This window comes from Pezoporus wallicus, unplaced genomic scaffold, assembly GCF_028554395.1.
Source record: "Pezoporus wallicus isolate ANWC-B61680 ecotype Strahan unplaced genomic scaffold, APGP_CSIRO_Pwel_v1 contig_16, whole genome shotgun sequence".
Classification (NCBI taxonomy): domain Eukaryota; kingdom Metazoa; phylum Chordata; class Aves; order Psittaciformes; family Psittacidae; genus Pezoporus; species Pezoporus wallicus.
Window position 1 is genome coordinate 2,733,668 of NW_026641478.1, and position 16,880 is coordinate 2,750,547.

At 42.7% G+C, this 16,880-nt stretch overlaps 1 long non-coding RNA gene across 2 annotated transcripts in view; it reads right to left on the reverse strand.

Moving 5' to 3' along the window:
* LOC130607177 (uncharacterized) overlaps positions 1 to 14,836 on the reverse strand; it is a 33,276-nt gene extending 18,440 nt beyond the window's left edge. For both annotated transcript variants that reach the window (XR_008974175.1, XR_008974174.1), the window contains exons 1-2: positions 14,716 to 14,836; positions 10,740 to 10,873 (exon numbers count right to left, since the gene is read on the reverse strand). This is a non-coding gene — a long non-coding RNA (uncharacterized LOC130607177). The remainder of the gene's footprint in view (positions 1 to 10,739; positions 10,874 to 14,715) is intronic.
* Between the last annotated feature and the right edge of the window lie 2,044 nt (positions 14,837 to 16,880).

The window sequence follows — 16,880 nt, forward strand, 5'->3', positions numbered from 1 at the left end:
TCTAAATACAGATCAGTCTGGTTCTGCAGGTTATTTTGCAGTGCTTTTTTTGATACTGTTTTCTAACAACACTTTAGATTTGAGATAACAAGGACTGGCAGTTACATGACTCCACTTCCCACAAAACTCTTCAAGTTATCTGCTAATTTTTGTGGCTCGCATTTCATTCTTTCTACATCAAAAATAATTTGTTATGCCTAATTGCCTACTCAGTTGCAGTATTTTTTAGTAAAGCTATCATCAGAAAGTGAAAACAGCAAGCTAGGACAAATACTAGTCTTCTTCAGCCAGCATAAACAAACCTATGCCTACCTTGCTCCAGGGGTTCAACAATTTAGTGCCAGTACAAGCCTTTTCATTTGACTTGGACTGTATTTTTGGCATATGCAACAAACTTCAAACTTTTCATTTCTTGTCTTTCCAATATCTACGTTCCTTTTTTGTAGTTTCTGAGATAGTTTTTGTGCAACACATTGGAAACATCTTTTTAGAGAACATCTCATCTAGGATTGCAGTATGTGGATCATCCATAAATCAGTAACAATAGCTGTGAATATGCTAATATTATATCACTATTTTCTATTTTTAGTTAGGTATCATAATACAACAGTAATATTAGTACTTTCCTTAGTATCTCACCAATCCAAGTTGCATCTGAGATCAGAACGTTTGGTATTTCTTCTTTATCAGTTCAACAGATACATAGTCTGCCTTAAGACTTCGCTCTGCTGCACTTTTGCCAAACCTCCATGCCAGAGACGTCTGACCTTTTGAATCAGGGCTGGATGCCTCTTCTGAAATCTCTTCAGTTTGGTCTCTCTCACTACTCTTCTGTGTCATGGATGCAGTAGCAGCTCACAGGACTAAACACCTGGTAATGTGCAAATGCATCTCAAATGTTAGTAATACTTTTGGGGCCAGATTAAATTGTCAGTTGCAGAGCCCTGCTATTGTGAATGTACCAACCAATGCATTTTTCCCCAGATGTGAATTCAATCTGAAATCATACATGCACAGCTGAAAAGAAGTATCTGTTCTCCAAGGTGTAGAAAGGGTGTCTGTGAAATGCTTTTGGCAATGGCAAGAAGTGGTTTATGCTTCCATCCGCACCTTGTAAATAACATTCTCGCTAATAAAGACAAAAACTTTCTACACCTAATTACTAGAGCCAGAGTCCTTCCTTTGCTCTCATCACCATTCTGCATTTGTCAGTCTGAGTGATCTCTCGTTTTGACAATACACTTATGAGAAACATGAAAATAAAAAAGGAAGCACCTTCCAGCTTGTTAAAGCAGGTAGGTGATAGCCTCAGCTGTACTTTCATCTCCCCACATATATATAATTGTGTTAGCTTCTGAATGAGGTATGCTATTTCCACCATATGAAATTTACATTTTTTTTTTGTTTCTTTTTGCTTTATTCCAGAAGCTGTAACTCTTTTCAAAGCTGCCAGGAGTCACTTGTCAACCTACTGTTTTTTCTCACATCAAAATTTCATCTATGTATAACTTATCAACCTCTAGACTGTCAGAAAGCTGTATTTTCATGTGAAACATCTGCTAAAAGCAACTCAGATGGTGATCTTCAAAAACAGTGTTTCCCAATAGGGAGGAGAACGGTCCAAAAGCTGCCTTATTTTCTTTTTGCATCAAGTAAATGCAGAAAAATATTTCCAACTCTTCTCAACAGAAATGTGGTGGAAAATATTCCCACTTCACAGGTTTAGGACCTACACAGAAGTGAAAGATTCCACCCTTTTTTTCCACTGTGCTTCCTGCTCTGCCCAGGAAGTTGCACCCATGCTACCTGCTGTTTCACTTGCTTTCCTTCTGCAGAGCAACAACTCTATTCTGTTCCAAAGCAATTTCTGTTTCGGGATAAAGGTTGTTGTCCTAGGAATTTGAATAGGAGGGCACAGGAGAGTGGAAAAAGGAAGGCAATGTCATTTTCTCATCTATGTTCTGAAACCCAGTGAGATCTTCCAAAGTCCTTACAAGACCTGCTCCAATGCTTCTATCCTTTTCTTTCCAATGTAGTCTCTGCATGAGTGTTAAGTCCTGGATCTTAACTGTGTGTTGCTCCTTTAACAGTTATCCCTTCACTTAGCCCCTCAGCCCTGTAACTCAGCCCCTTGACTTCTTTTCCTACATAAAAGAAGAAACAAACCGCGAACAACTCTAAAAGTGCAAGACTGTCTTGGCGGGCTTAAGGCTTTGATAGACAAAACCCAGAAAATCTTGCTACAAGAGTTGAAAAGTTTTCTCATCCTTCCAATACCACCACCAGTGTAGGGCTGGCAGAAGGGATCGTTTGCTTGTGCCTCTGCTGAGCTAAGGCAAAGGCTGACAGCCAGCCTCAAATCACCAACAGAGGTGGGCTTGAATAAGACACGGTTCCTGTACTGAAGCAGACTGTGCATGGGCATATATTTCCTTCTGTCAATTCTGCTAAAGGGTGATGACCTGTTACAAAGAGACCACAACAAACAACTGGGAAGCAGTAATATCTTAAAGCACCTGAACTGTTTGCTAAGCAAAGCTGAATGAAAGCCCTTAAACCAGTCACAAGTGCTCATACTTTCATTTTATGATCTTATTCTTGGTTTAAAACCCTATCACTCCTATTTTTATATGAAGTAATATTTTCCTCACATTTCTACAGTGCTTTCATGGCCAGTCTCCTCCACTAATGTTAACCGAAAAGAATTAAAAACATGGAATGATTCTGAGCCAGCTCCTGTCAGAGTAAAGTTAATTCCTGACTCTTCTTTCTTCCAGGCATGACTTGTCATTGGACAGGAGCTACTTATATCTTTTCTAGTTGTCTTCCACATTCATAAAGTTTTAACTCCAGTGAGACCTTTTGTGGGCTGGTCCATTTCTCCCTGCAGGAATTTTTTAGTTCATTTTATTGCTGATACCATGTGTGATTCAGTGGTTACTCAGCACCAAATACTCTGATTGATAAAGTTTTACTTCATTCAGTGACTGAATTTTAACTCTTCAGCACTTGCCACAACCCTCTGGTGTCCGTGATCGGTGACCCAACTGGTTCATGCATAAGAACCATACAAAATACAGTTTTCATAGTATTTGCATTCACTGATAACCCCCCCTAAAAACTATCACGTTGCAAAACTAGAAGTGAAACTAGCATTCGACTTACCAGTTTTCTGAGTTCCCTTTGACATGTTGCAGTCCATGGGGCTGTTTTTTGAATTTCAGGTGGCAGGGACATACACTTTTGGAAGACAGAAGTGTAAGTTCCATTGACAGTCACTGTGGAGATCCAAGGGCTCATGAGTTGCTGCATGGTAACAACTGAGATGCTCAGATAGGCACTGATATATTACTATTCCTTTCTTGTCAAATGTGTTCCCCCAAGTGTAATTATGCACAGAACATGAATACATTAGACCCATTTCAACCACTGTGTTTAGCCCCCTCAGCTCTTGTGAACAGACATGCAAAAACCACTCCAACTTTTTTCTCCTCACTCTCAAAAAGCCCCGGTATCTTTGCTTCCCACCTTTAAAGAAAATCAGTGTTTGGCAGCTGCCTTATGTTTTTGCTGTTCCTGATTTCCCTCTGGTTTTGGCATTGCCAACACATTCTGCAATATGGTGCAGTGCCCTTAATAACATTTGGAACAGCCTTGCTAGAAATGACAGTTCACACAGGACTGAATTAGCAAGCATCATCTACACTGTGGACAGTTAGGAGTTTTGAGTCTTTCCCAGTATTTTATTGTTGATATTTATTTTCAGATGGGCTATACTCATGAAGGGGAAGGACATCTTCAGTCGTAGGCTTGCCAAGCCAGTGAAGAGGGCTTTAAACTAAAGTTGCTATGGGAAGGGGAACCTCAATCCATCCCACTCCTACCAGTTTGATGCTGGTGCCAGCAGGAGATGCCCAGAGCCTGGGGAGGGGTTGCAGGTCAGCAGGAGAGCACCTGAAGAGCAGCATGAAGGAATTCCAGACACTCCAACCAGTAATTCAGCTTCACTGCAGGCCCAATTTAAGTGCCTCTATGCAAACACACATAGCATGGGGAATAAAAAAAAAGAGAGATGTGCAGGGCTATGATCTTACTATCATCAGAGATGTGGTTGGATGGCTCCTACGACTGGAGTGTTGGAATGGAAGAATACAGGCTCTTCAGAAAGGACAGGCAGGGGAGATGGGGGAGAGGGGGTGAGGTGTCTCCTATTTCAATGACCAGCTCCATCTGGGGATGGAAGAAGAGCCAACTGAGAGCTTATGGGTCACGATCAAAGGGAGGGCAGGGATGGGGGACATTATAGTGGGGGTATCCTACAGGCCACCTGACTGGGAAAACCAAGATGAGGCCCTCTGTAAACAGATAGGTGCAGCTCACGTTCACAAGCCATGGTCCTCATGGGGGACTTCAACCATGCTGGTATCTGTCAGATGGAAAACACAGAAGGGCATAAGCAATCCAGGAGGTTCCTGGCATGTCTTGATGATAACTTCCTTTTCCAAGTGACAGAGGAACCAACAAGGAGAGGTGCTATGCTGGACTTTGCTCCCAACAAGGAGGGCCTGGAGGTGAATGAAAAGATCTAGAACAGCTTTGGCTTCAGTGATCATGAAATAGTGGAGTGCAGAATCCTTAAGGCAGCACAGAAGGTGAACAGCAAGCTCTCTACCTCAGGCTTCAGGCAAGCAGACTCTGGCCTTTTCAGGTATCTGCTTGGTAGAGTACCACAGGACAAAGCCCTGGATGGAAGAGGGGCCCAAGAAAGCTGGTTAATATTCAGGGATGACCTCCTCCAAGTTCAGGAGTGATGCACCCTGACAAAGATGAAGTCAGACAAGAACACCAAGAGGCTTGTGTGGACAAACAAGGAGCTCCTGGACAAACTCCAGCATAAAAAGGAAGCCTATAGAGGGTGGAAAGCATGGACAGGTAGCCTGGGAGAGAAGGGAAATTGTCTGAGCAGCCATGGATCAGGTTAGGAAAGCTGAAGCCCTGACAGAATGAAATCTGCCAGGGACATCAAGGGCAACAAGAAAAGCTTTTATAGGTATCCTGGAGGTAAAAGGACTAGGGAAAACTGTGGGCCCTGTCTGGAAGGAAACAGGATGTCCTTTTACCTGGGACACGGAGAAGACTGAAGTACTCAATAACTTTTTTGCCTCAGTCTTCACCAGCAAGAGCTCCAGCCACACTGCCCAAGTCTCAGAAGGCAAAAGCAAGGCCTGGGAGAATGAAGAACTGCACACTATAAATCAAACACTGCTGTGACTGTGTCACTGATCACAACCTGTTAGCCCAACAGTACAGCAAATTTTCCACTCACCTTATCATCCATTTATCTAGCCCATATCTCACCAGTTTGGTGATAAGAAGACTAAAGGAGATTGTGTTAAAGGACTGCTAAAGTCAATGTATACAAAACACACTGCTCTCCTCTTGTGTACATCATCACAGAAAAGAAATGAAGTTGGTCAGGCGCAGTTTGCCCTTGATAAACTCATTCTGGCCGCTCACAATGTTCTTGTCCTTCATATGTTTGGAAATGGCTTCCAAGAGTGTTTGCTCCATGACTGCGTCAGGGACTGAGGTGAGGCTAACCAGTCTGTGGTTACCTAGATGGTCCTTCTTGCCCTTCCTGTGGATAGGTGCAATGTTTGCCTTTTTGTTGTCATCAGGAGCCTCCTGGCTTTGAACCTGCTATGACCTTTCAAAAGGGTTAGCAGCATTCCAGTGACATAAGCCAGCTCCTCCAGCACCCTCAGGTGCATGCCATCTGGTCCTATCTGAATGGCTAAGTGGGTTAAGTGGTCCCCATTCTATCTTCTCCTACTGTGGGTACAGCTTCATACCTACAGACTGCTGCAAGGCTCAGAGACCTGGGAAGGCAGAGGACAGACCTTATCAAGGAAAACTGAGGAAAAAAAAACATATGGAATACCTGAGCCTTTTCCATGTCCCTTGTCACAACGCTCCCTGCTCCACTGAGCAATAAGGCCACGTTCTCATCGGTCTTCTTTCTGCTGTACTTACAGAGAACTTCCTTGTTTCCCTTTGCCTCCCTTGCTAGTTTCAACTTGAGTTGCACTTTAGCTTTCCTAACTGTATTCCCACATGCTTGAACAGCACCTGTTCATTCCTCCCAACTAGTCTGTCCCCGCTTCCACCTTCTGTGTACTTTCTGTGCTTGAGCTCAGGCAGGAGCTCCATGTTCATCCATGCTGGCCTTCTGCCATGCTTGCTCAACTTTTTGAACATTGTGCGCTATTCTTGCTGTCTGAGGAGGCTGCCCTTGAAGATCAGCCAGCCCTCCTGGGGCCTTTTGCCCTGCAGCAATTTCCCATGAAAGCCTCTCTGAACAGACCTAAATCTGCTCTTCTGAAGTCCAGGGCTGTAATTATGCTGTTTATCTTTCTCACTTCTCTCAGGATCTTAAAACTCCAGTTTCACAGTTGCTGCAGCCAAGGCTGCCCTCAACCTTCAGATCTTCAATTAGATCTTCCTTGTTTTTTGACTAGCAGGTTCAACATCTCATTGGTTTATTGATCACCTGCATCAAGAAAGAGTTTTCAATACAGTACAGAAATCTCATGGATTGTTTGTGCCACATTGCCCTTCTAGCGGATACTGGGATGATCAGAGCCATGTATGATCACCATGGTCTGTGATGTTCATGCTTTCTTCAGCTGCTTAAAGAATGATTAATCTACATTCTCAACTAGGGATATCTACTACAACGTTGACTATGCAGGTCCATCCCATACTCCTTACTGTTGTGGAGATGTAGAGTTCAGCAGGTCTGGGAGCAGATGTCTGAGCTTTTGTGGTACTAGGGGGAAATGGCAGGCTACTAGCATGGTATCACATGCCAGAGCACTTCATTGAGAAGCTGTCAGCATTATCAGCACTTCACCATTGATTGATGCTGGCAGCCACCAACTGAGATGGAAAACAGAGGCTATAGAGTAACAGTGAAATTAGCACTGGGGAGACTCAGCTCCAGATTATGACATCTAAATTTAAGTGTGTGGTTACATATGCGGGGCCAGTGTCTGATCTCAAGGTATGAACAAGGGTGTCATACCCTTGGCACTCCTCACTTTTAGGTAAGGCAGCTGAAATAACAGCTGTGGAGATGGGCTACCTTTCATCAGTAAGATAAGGGAGAAATCCCTACAGCTGGAAGACAAGAGTAATAAAATGCTCACTGTAAAGCTGTAAGCGTTTGAGAATCCTTAAGAAGCAGCCCCAGAGAGGCTTGCTGGAAAGGTCCCATGAGAGGTGGGTACCTCTACAAAGGGGAAAGTATGTACTGAGCTGGGGGCCATTCAAGGCCCCCAAAGATAGATAGAGCCAGTTTGGCATTGCACCCACTGCTACAGCAACATAACTGCAGCTGTCCAAGATGATTCAGGCATTCAAGTCTATACACTGGTCATTGCAGAGATTTAAAATCTAATGGCAGAAGAAACCCACCAACCCAACCTTTTACTAGCAATAGCAGATACAGATCTAAGTTTCTTTTCTGAAGCTCGGTAGAATTTGTACCTACAGGTACAACATTATAAGACAATATACGTATTGCTATGTTGCACTATCTTTTATTGCAGGAGAATCAAATTCCTGTGTTTTAAAATTTATTTTAAAATTATTTACATTCTCCACAATGTTAAATAATAATATTAGTTTCAGGCAGTATTTTTCTATTTTTCTTTCAGGTAAGTGCCATACCCCTAAATATGACACTTTTTTTCTATCATCAGGGATCAGTCAAGATTTAATGGGTCAGATAAGAATTTCTTGATATTGTTTTCTTATCTCTGCTCCAAATCTGTGTGTGTTTTGTTTTTTGTTTTTAATTCTGCCTCAGACATTTCCTTGTTACACAATGCAGGAAAAAACTTGGCAATGTTGCTCGCTCTTCTTATCTGCTTCTCTGGTTTAGTCTCTCTACTCTTTGTTGTTTGTGGGCTTTCTTCTTACAATACCTGCTCAGTCTCCAAGTACCTGCCCAGCTCCTTGGTCTTTCCTCCTGCTTGCTGTTTGCAACAAGCAAGCCAACTGCTTTCTCCTAAGATTTATTTCACTAACCCCACGAAATCTACCCTCACCTTACGTGTGTGACAAGTGTGACACGTGTGACATGAGTGACATGTGAAATGTGTGTGATCTGTGACGTGCTTGTGACAGGTGTTGTGTGTGTGACGTGTATGATGTGGGTGACGCATGTGTGACGTGTGAGACGAGTGTGACATGTGTGACAAGTGTGTGAAGTGTGAGGTGTGTGTGATGTGCATGACAAGTGTGTGATATGCGACGTGTGTGACATGATGAATGCTTCTCACTCTGCCTATATGTTGCTATTGAGAACAACTACTCCTGGTCATTCTTATAAACCTGCTGGGCTTGTTCTCACCTTCTGGCAGCCTAGCTGAATTCAGGTCTTTACCCGTCCTTTGATTATTCAAGACATGGCTTTTTGATGGTGCTGGCTGCCCAAAGTCCTCACTGTTTCAGAATTTAAAGTTCTGATTGTTCAGATATTTTGGAAGTCAGGATACTGATCCTGCAATTCATCATTTCTCCACCAACACAGGGCACACAGGTATGTGCATGGAAGCAAGCCCTTTTAAAAAAAAAGGTTTGTATGTCACCGGCAGTACATTTTTAGGTACACTGTTATATCTGTTACAATAACAGATTCTCATGCTTGATTATCACAAAAGCTAGCAAGTGCTTTCTCCACTGGAATCCACAGCAATATGATTTCTGAAATACACTTTTGCAAAATTTCATGATCCTGTATATGACAGTTACTACAAGCAACTCTAAAATATGAAGCTCTTTCACAAAACCTCATAGTAATACAAAATGACATCCAGTGTATGTACTGTAAAATCACCCTTTGTGATTGTGGATAATAACAGGGTTTTACTGTGCAGGTGGTTTACATTGACAACAAGAATTTATGATAAAACCACAACATCAAAATCAGGCTGACATTGGAATGAGTGTAGATTGTCAAGTACAATCTGGCAGCTAACTTAAATCACAGAAACTAACTGAATCACATTTTTTCTTGCCTGTTGTGGGTGCTTATATAAGGACATGACCTTTAATCTGCTGAACCCCAGTTTAATTTCTTGTCTTGGAGCTTCAGAAACTGTCTTGGCAAGAAGAGATGTTCATGTTAATTCAGACAAATTACCCCACTCTCTCCCAAAAGTGAAAGGTCCTTGGAGAGACCGTTCTGAGATCTTGACTGCTCTAAAGAGAAATAATGACACCTTTGCATTCCTGTCTGAAGGATATATGAATGAGGTCTAGGAAGAGCCTGCCTAGCTCAAGCAACTTGCCCAAATTTTACTTTGCCATAGTCTACAGAAGCTGCAGCTTTCACTTCAGCTACATCTCAGTTTTGAGGGGGTTTTTATTATTACTTTATAAGGTTTTACTCACATATCTGATCATGTAAATGTGTAAGCTAATATTCAATACTGCTTTCTATTAAAATGAAGAACACAACAAAAGCAACCAGCTTTACTCCTGATTGTCACATCTCGTGTCATTATTACATGCTTTTTCTAGTATATCTTTCCAAAAATCTTACCTCCTGGAACTGCTTCTGGTAGTTTTACTCAAAGCTCTGTGTCTCCTTACAGAAGAGCAAGGCCATTTAATTCCATGATGCCACCCCTGGATATGGATATACTCAATATAAATTAAGCTATACAAACCCCAGCTCACTGATGTGGTTAATAATTCACTGCAGGCTTTCAGTGCACCCTTCTCATAGAATAAAAGACAAGCTCCTGTTAACGTGAAACCCAGGACTGTATGGAGAAATTTCCAGCATGTCTCACAAGCACTTTCAGAACATCTGTTATAAAAGGTTTGGGGTGATTACAGCAGTTCTTTACTCCAAAGTCAGAAAATACAGAGTGTACACACTATCTGATGCAGTACAGGTAATTAAGCTGGCAAAGTTATGTTCTCATGTATTCCAGTGAAATCCTAACAATTTCATGCATTACAGTAGGCTTCCTCTAGTCCTGAATATCACAAAAAAGAATCTGAGCAGTGTGTATGCATTAGAGATAAAGATTCGTCAGTGTCAGAAAATGACATTACTCTAGAGCCTAAAAATTACTTGCTCATTTGTGAAGCCAGCCTTGACAGGAAGATATTTACTTTAAACAAAACCCAAACTTGGAGACAAACATTTCTCATGATCAAATCTGTTTGCTCAAAAGACATCTTTTCTTAGTTTCCTTCCTTCCACCACATGCCCACTCCATGCAGATTAGAAAAAATTGCTCTGTATCATGGAATCATGACAAGTTTTTTCATCCAAATTAACCTTTGCAAGCTCTGCTGCTTTCCTGTCAACTTCCCAGTTACTGCCATAATCAGATTTCTGAAGGTTTAGTTGTATTTGAGAGACACAAAACTGCAATGAGCATTTAATCACTCTAGCCAGAGCTCTGAAAGAAGAATGCTGCCACATGCCAACATATGCTACAAAATGGTTATGATGGAGCTCTCTTTTTGTGGCTGTCCAGCCTTGCTGGCTCGCAGAGAGAAGTATGGTCATGATCTTCCCTTATTTCCATTTGTGTCACGATATGGAGGTAAACTGCTCTGGAAAGGCTCTCAACAGGGTTTAAAGCAATAAATCCTGTTTGGAGAATATGTAAGTTAGGAAAAAGGAGTTCTGCATTAAACATCGAAGTAGGTACCTCAACAAGACAGCACTGAAGAAGCAATTTCACATCTTCTTTGGAGAGAGGAAGCAGATCTTCCTTTTTTGCTCTCTGGTTCATCAAATGAAGACTGAATATGAGCCTGAAGACAGCAAGATGTTCAGTTGCCTCTGTGAACAGACAGGCAAAGATGTTAAGATGAACTGGGTGTATGGGAGTATGATTCATGAGAAGGCCTAGTTTCATGGGAAGAAGGTGCTAACTGACAGCAACCCAATTGCCCTAAAGAGAGGACTTACAGGAAAATACAAATTAGAGTTTCTCTCCAACAGACAAGGTTTTGCACTCAAAATGAGGAATGTTAATAATTCTTGTACAAATCAAACAAGCAATGACATCCAAGGAGCTTAGAAAGCTTAACTGTCAGTCATGTTAAAGGGTTACGCTTAAAAACACTGTAGGGTAATCTGAAGTGATAAGAATGAGTTTGCCATCTCTTTGAAAAAATTAGCAGATTAGGTTCCAAGCATTTCTAGAGTTGTGAACTGCAACTCTGGTAACACTGCTGATTTCCGTAATGTGTATGAGGTATCTCCAACATCCTGGTGGTCACTGAATGTTTAATAGCCAAGGACAAAGCTTATCAAGAAGGCAGACCCAAATTTAGTGTGCCTTGCTTGCCCTTTAGCTTCTTTGCTACCTGTTTCTTTAGATAAAGGGAGGAATATAACCACGTGCCTTCACAGTCTGCCAAAACATCAAAGCATGGGAAGAGCTTTACTTGTTTAAAATCACATTGAGAACAGCTACAGTTAATGTGTGGAAGACATTTATTGAGAACATAGTGTCCGTAGTAGAATGATATTCTTTTGAAAAAAACCCAGTTCTGACCATGAAAGTGAAAGGCAATACACAGACTGCGAGTTTGTTGCAGAAAAAGGGCTATCTGAAATTGTAAGCATTTTCTTACTCTATTTACCATCTTTTATCTCGCCAGAATTTATGTCAGTGGGTACGTTCACCACATCTCCATGAAAGTTTTTTTTCACTCTAACTTTATATCCCTCTGCTTAGATTTATTTCAGATAATCACAGTGGTTTAGTGGTTTTTAGATACTGTGCTTGAAGATTACTTTGTGAAACTGCTGCTTTTGTCAATCAATCAGCAGTATTTCTTCTGACTTTCACAAATGTCAAACATATTTGAACTCCTACATTTTCTTGAAAATACAGGTTTTTAAGTAATGTTAAAAATAATTACTGTCATCTCACACTGTTCAGTAACTGACTTGACTTAAAAATAAATGATACTTTTCATACTTTGCTTAACTTACATTTGGATCAGCCACAAACAGCGGTTTTGTAGGTACTGAAGGTAGAGACTATAGATTCTGCTGCCCATCCCCATTGAAATATTCACCTATGTTTAATGCTATGCACAAAGGTTATGCCCATCCTCTAATCCAAGACTTAGTTACATATTCAAACTGAATGCGGTATGGGTCTCAAAACGGGTAACGAATGTAAAGTTTAAAGAGCTCCCTCCCTGACAAGAGCATCTCAGCACAGGTTTCTGGGCTGAGGGACCACAGTCCCACTGAAGCATGAAGCATGTCCAACTGTTGCTCTAGCCCTGAGGCAAGGCAGCATCAGGCAGAAGGAGATTTTCGACTGATTGATAGTGAGCAGAGCTTCAGTACCTAATTGACATTTATACCTTTTGGGTAAAAAATCCCCTGCTGTCACTGTTGCCAACAACCTGGCTCAAATTTCTCTTCTCACAACAATAGAAAAATGCCGCTAGGTGCACCTGAAGGAATCCTGCCTGGCAGAAATAATGCATAGAAAACTCAGGCTGTCCCTCAGTGTGCCAGCAGTGATCCAGTTCAACCTACTGACAGTCCAGATGAAAGCCTGTAATGTTCTGATAATGCATTGTTCTCTGCAAAAATAAAATTCCTATGCTTTGTTGCTTAGAGTGGCCACTCCTTCACGGGTCTGCAAAGCCAGTATTGTGCTGCTATGTATCAGCACTCAGCACCTTTGGAAGCTGTGCCTGTGGAAATCATTCTGAAGATCAATTATTCCCAGTAGCATTAATTCAGACTCTGATCCCACCACTTCCTGTACGCCTTTGGCTCCCAATCTGGGAGATGCTCAGTGACAGGCAGAATTAGGAGACCTGTTTCTGGTCTCGCAAAAATCAGCTGCAGAACTTCAAATGCCTTGTGCGGTCAAGGATCAGTCTCCCTGTGAAGAAGAGGATAAAAACGAGGACACCCGTGATACCTTTGCACAAAAGATTGTTCAGTGCCACTCGGTAATGTGAAAATTCACTGGAAATCTCCTCAGGCTTACACAAACAATAATTTTGCATGGAGAATATTATAATGATGGCTAATAGTATGGCTCAAAAATACCATGTAAAATACATAATCTTGAGATCAATGGTGAGTAAAAGGCACTGAAATGACAGTCTTTCAGTTCAAACAAAGCACAGTGTTAAAATTCTGGTGGTTGAGTTTGGAAACAAAAATTGTCAGCTTCTGACTGATGTAGCCACCTCCCTGGCTAAGTGTCAAAATAGGTCAATAGAGCTTTCTTTTCACAATAGCTAGAAGTAAATGGAAACTTTGCTGTGTTCCAGCCTAGATCAGTAGGAAAAGAGATGTTCTCACTGTCAGATAGCTTTTACATTTGTTACATGATACTCAAGTGATATTAAATGACAGCTGGCAGGTTTTCAGAAAAGGAAAACACTGTTGGTACCTGAGGATGGCACCATTCCTTGCATGCTCGCACATTAAATGCTGGGGACCAGCAATATAAAACACTGCAGCACCTCAAGGTTCAGCTCAGCCAAGCACAGCAAGGTCAGCCAGTGGAGCAAGAGGAAGGCAGGGAAGGGAGGTGGGGATGGAGATGGCAGTCTGACCATAACCCCAGTGGCTAGGGCTCAGTTTCTAACGGCAACAATATCTCAAAAGCTTCTCTGTACACAGCTTCCTAATTAAGTGTTAAATAAAAGTGCTGTGCTGTGAACAGTGGATTCTCCCTCACAAGTTCTGACTTCACTTTCAGACCTGGCAGTCTATTAAATAATTCAGTCTAAAAGTTCCTTACACTTCAGCAGGGACTGTGAAATAAATACATGGTCTGGGTCTCAATACCATTAACCACTGTGCTTTCCTTGCCCAAGTACCGCTTGTGATCACGGTGTTCCTTCTACTTGGAACCACATCCAAGTGTCCTTGCTAGGCCATTTTCTAAATGCATGTCTAGCTTCATTATAAAGACTATGACAAACTTGATTGGAATAACAGATTACAATCACAAAAGCTGTGCGCAGAAAGGTGTAAATGGAACAAAGGTCAAAAAAAGAAGTAGCATCTTTTTAAAACTTGCAGCAGCATTTTTCCCAAACATGAAAAATAATCCTTTTAAAAACAGGCTCTCAGTCACTCAGCAAATCTGCAACGCAGCAAGGCTACCAGCAAGACTGAGTACTTCTAAAGGAAAAACAGAACTCATACCGTCATAGTGAGAAAAAAAGTAATGCCCTAAAACACCTAAATGACTATATATCATTCATCAGAATGCTTTCATGATTACAATTAGTACACGCACATTTACTGGTGGGAATGTTGATGTGTTTATATGAGTGTAACAGAGATCTGTGTATTTTCCTTACAGCAAACTATTATTTTTAAAACAGTGTAGGAACAGGAAACAGGAAAGCAGATATCTGAAAAAAAGGGCTTACCTACCTACTATTTGGTTTATAGCTACTGCTATTTTTGTGCCTATGGAGAGAATTACATATAATCCACAGTAGAGTGAGATTTTAACATCTTTGTGCACAACCATATGATTTTCTGAATACAGGATTCTTCTGTGCTACAAATGCTGCCAAAACTGCTCTGCCCATGCTCCGGACAAACGTGTTTTAGTGTTGGGTGGATCAGTGTACTAATCAAGGCGAGGTTCAAAAAGAGGTTACTGTAGAGGTTACCTCTGCAATTTGCTTTCCTTCACAGTAGAGGTGTACCCGTGGTGCCCTATAGCACTGTATCCAACTTCTCAGGTGATTGCTTTTTTCTGCTCTCTCTTCCCCTCTTCTCCTTTGATATCTGGTGGTAACAAAGTGGGGGGGGGAGAAAATAAGGCTGGGCTCAGTACATCTTCCATGTCTCTTTAAATACTTGAGGCTTCTCCAGAGCTAAAATAATGGGAATACTTTTCCTTCTCTTCTTGGGGAAAAGGAGTAACATTAATGAAACAAGGCAGCTTTTCCCACTCAGGGAGAGGCATTCACTAGGAGAGTTTTGGCTTTTGGCTACTTGTGGGGGGAGAGGGGAAGAAAGAAATAAAATACCCAAACCACCTCATCTTGTTTCTAAACCAAGTAATAGCTAATACTCTTAGATGTTTTTAGTATTTTATTTCAACCGGTCCCCACTCCAGGAGGCAGGCATCCTACATCCCCGGTGACACCTGCGGGCGACAGCGCAAACCATGTGCCATGACAGGCTCCTCCGCGGCGCCGAGCAGGACTTCGCTTGTCCCTCCCTCCCGGTGAAAGAGGCCTTCCCTCCGCGGGCCTGGGGCAGAGGGCAGCGCAATGCTCGGGGCACCCACTCGCCGCCGCCGGAGTCGCTGCGTTGGGGGAAGCTCAACCAAACGCGCTGGGCTCGCAGCGCTGCATTCCCCCCACCCTGCTCCTCCCTTCCCCTCCCCGGCAGGGGGGAGGGCGGCCGCTCGCTTCGCCTTGCCCCTCCGAACATCTGCAGCCCAGTACAACAGCGACTTCTGTGCGCGGCTCGGCCTCCAGATGAAGCCCGCCTTTGTCTGCCCTTGCACCCCCGGCGCGGTGGCGAGGCGTCGCGCATATCAACGACCTCCTCCCTCCCTCGGGCCCTGCCGGGGACCCCGGGCAGCCGTTGGGTCTGAGGCCGCCCGCCCGCAGGTTGCCGCGGCAACGGCGGGGCCTGCGGGGCGGCTGCCGCCCTGCCCTGCCCTGCCCTGGCCGCCCAGCCCCGCGGGAAGGGAAGCATTGGGAGCAGTCCCCGTGGCCTTAGGACGAAGCGGGCTCAGTGCCGTGCTCCGGTCTGGCTATGGAAACCCGCAACTCCAGCGCTTGCGAGCTGTTTGCAGGGCTCCGGCGTCCCCCCGCCCCGAGGCTGTTGCCCAGCCCCGGGCACGACAGCAGGTGCCCGGCTGTTCACTGCGTGTTCCCATTTCTGAGCCCCCGATAGGTTAATGCGATGGAAGCATTGCTCCTTTCTTCAGCAGAATGCTTTTAAACGCCACTTCACTAGTGCAAAAATGACAGAAAAATCACATCTCCGGAGGTTTTTGAGCCATCTCCATGATTTTGCTCAGCTTACTCAGGTTAGCTGAGTGCCCCACACCCTGAGGAAGGATTTGTTTGCTGGGGTTTGCATCTTGTTTGGCTTTTTCCTCTCAAGGGTTGTGGCAGATCAAAAATAAAGCAGAAGGGAGCAGAAAAAATGGCAGGGCTGGGCACACTCAGATAATTTGTGGGATAAGTTCTGATTTGGTCAGCTATTTAAGATGAAATTAGAGAAAAATAAGAGATGATAGGAGATTAAACTACTTTTAAAAAAAAATCTGAAAGCCAGCAAAAGTAAGACTTAAGCTAAATAGCATAAATTAATTTCCTTAGGAACTGTGCTACTGTAAAAGCAATAAAAGTTTAGTCTAGGAGTGGGCTATGAACCCTTTGAAAGAAAGAATCATGCTATGGATGTTTAGTAATAAACTAAAGTGAAGTCCTGGCACTCAAAGAGTGGCATTGCTTTCTTATGTGCTTTTACTGTATCTTGTGACTTAGTGTATCACGTCATTTATGTTACATAATACACAAAGGACCCCAAAATACTAATTCTCTTTAGAGATTGCTGTTTATTTAAATATGTAGTCTCAGGCATTTAACCAAGGGTGATACTGGCTAATCCTCACTGTCCGATTTCCTAAATAAATGGTTTTAGGGATCTTTTAATATCCAAAAAAACTACTCTTAGCTGGCTTTGTGGTTGCACTTAGCAATGTATCCCTGGTGTACTTAGCAAGGTCGCTATCATCCAAAGTGAATGAAAGATGACAAAAGGCAAAGATTGAAGAAGACCACCTGGAATTTTAAAAGATTTTCAGTTC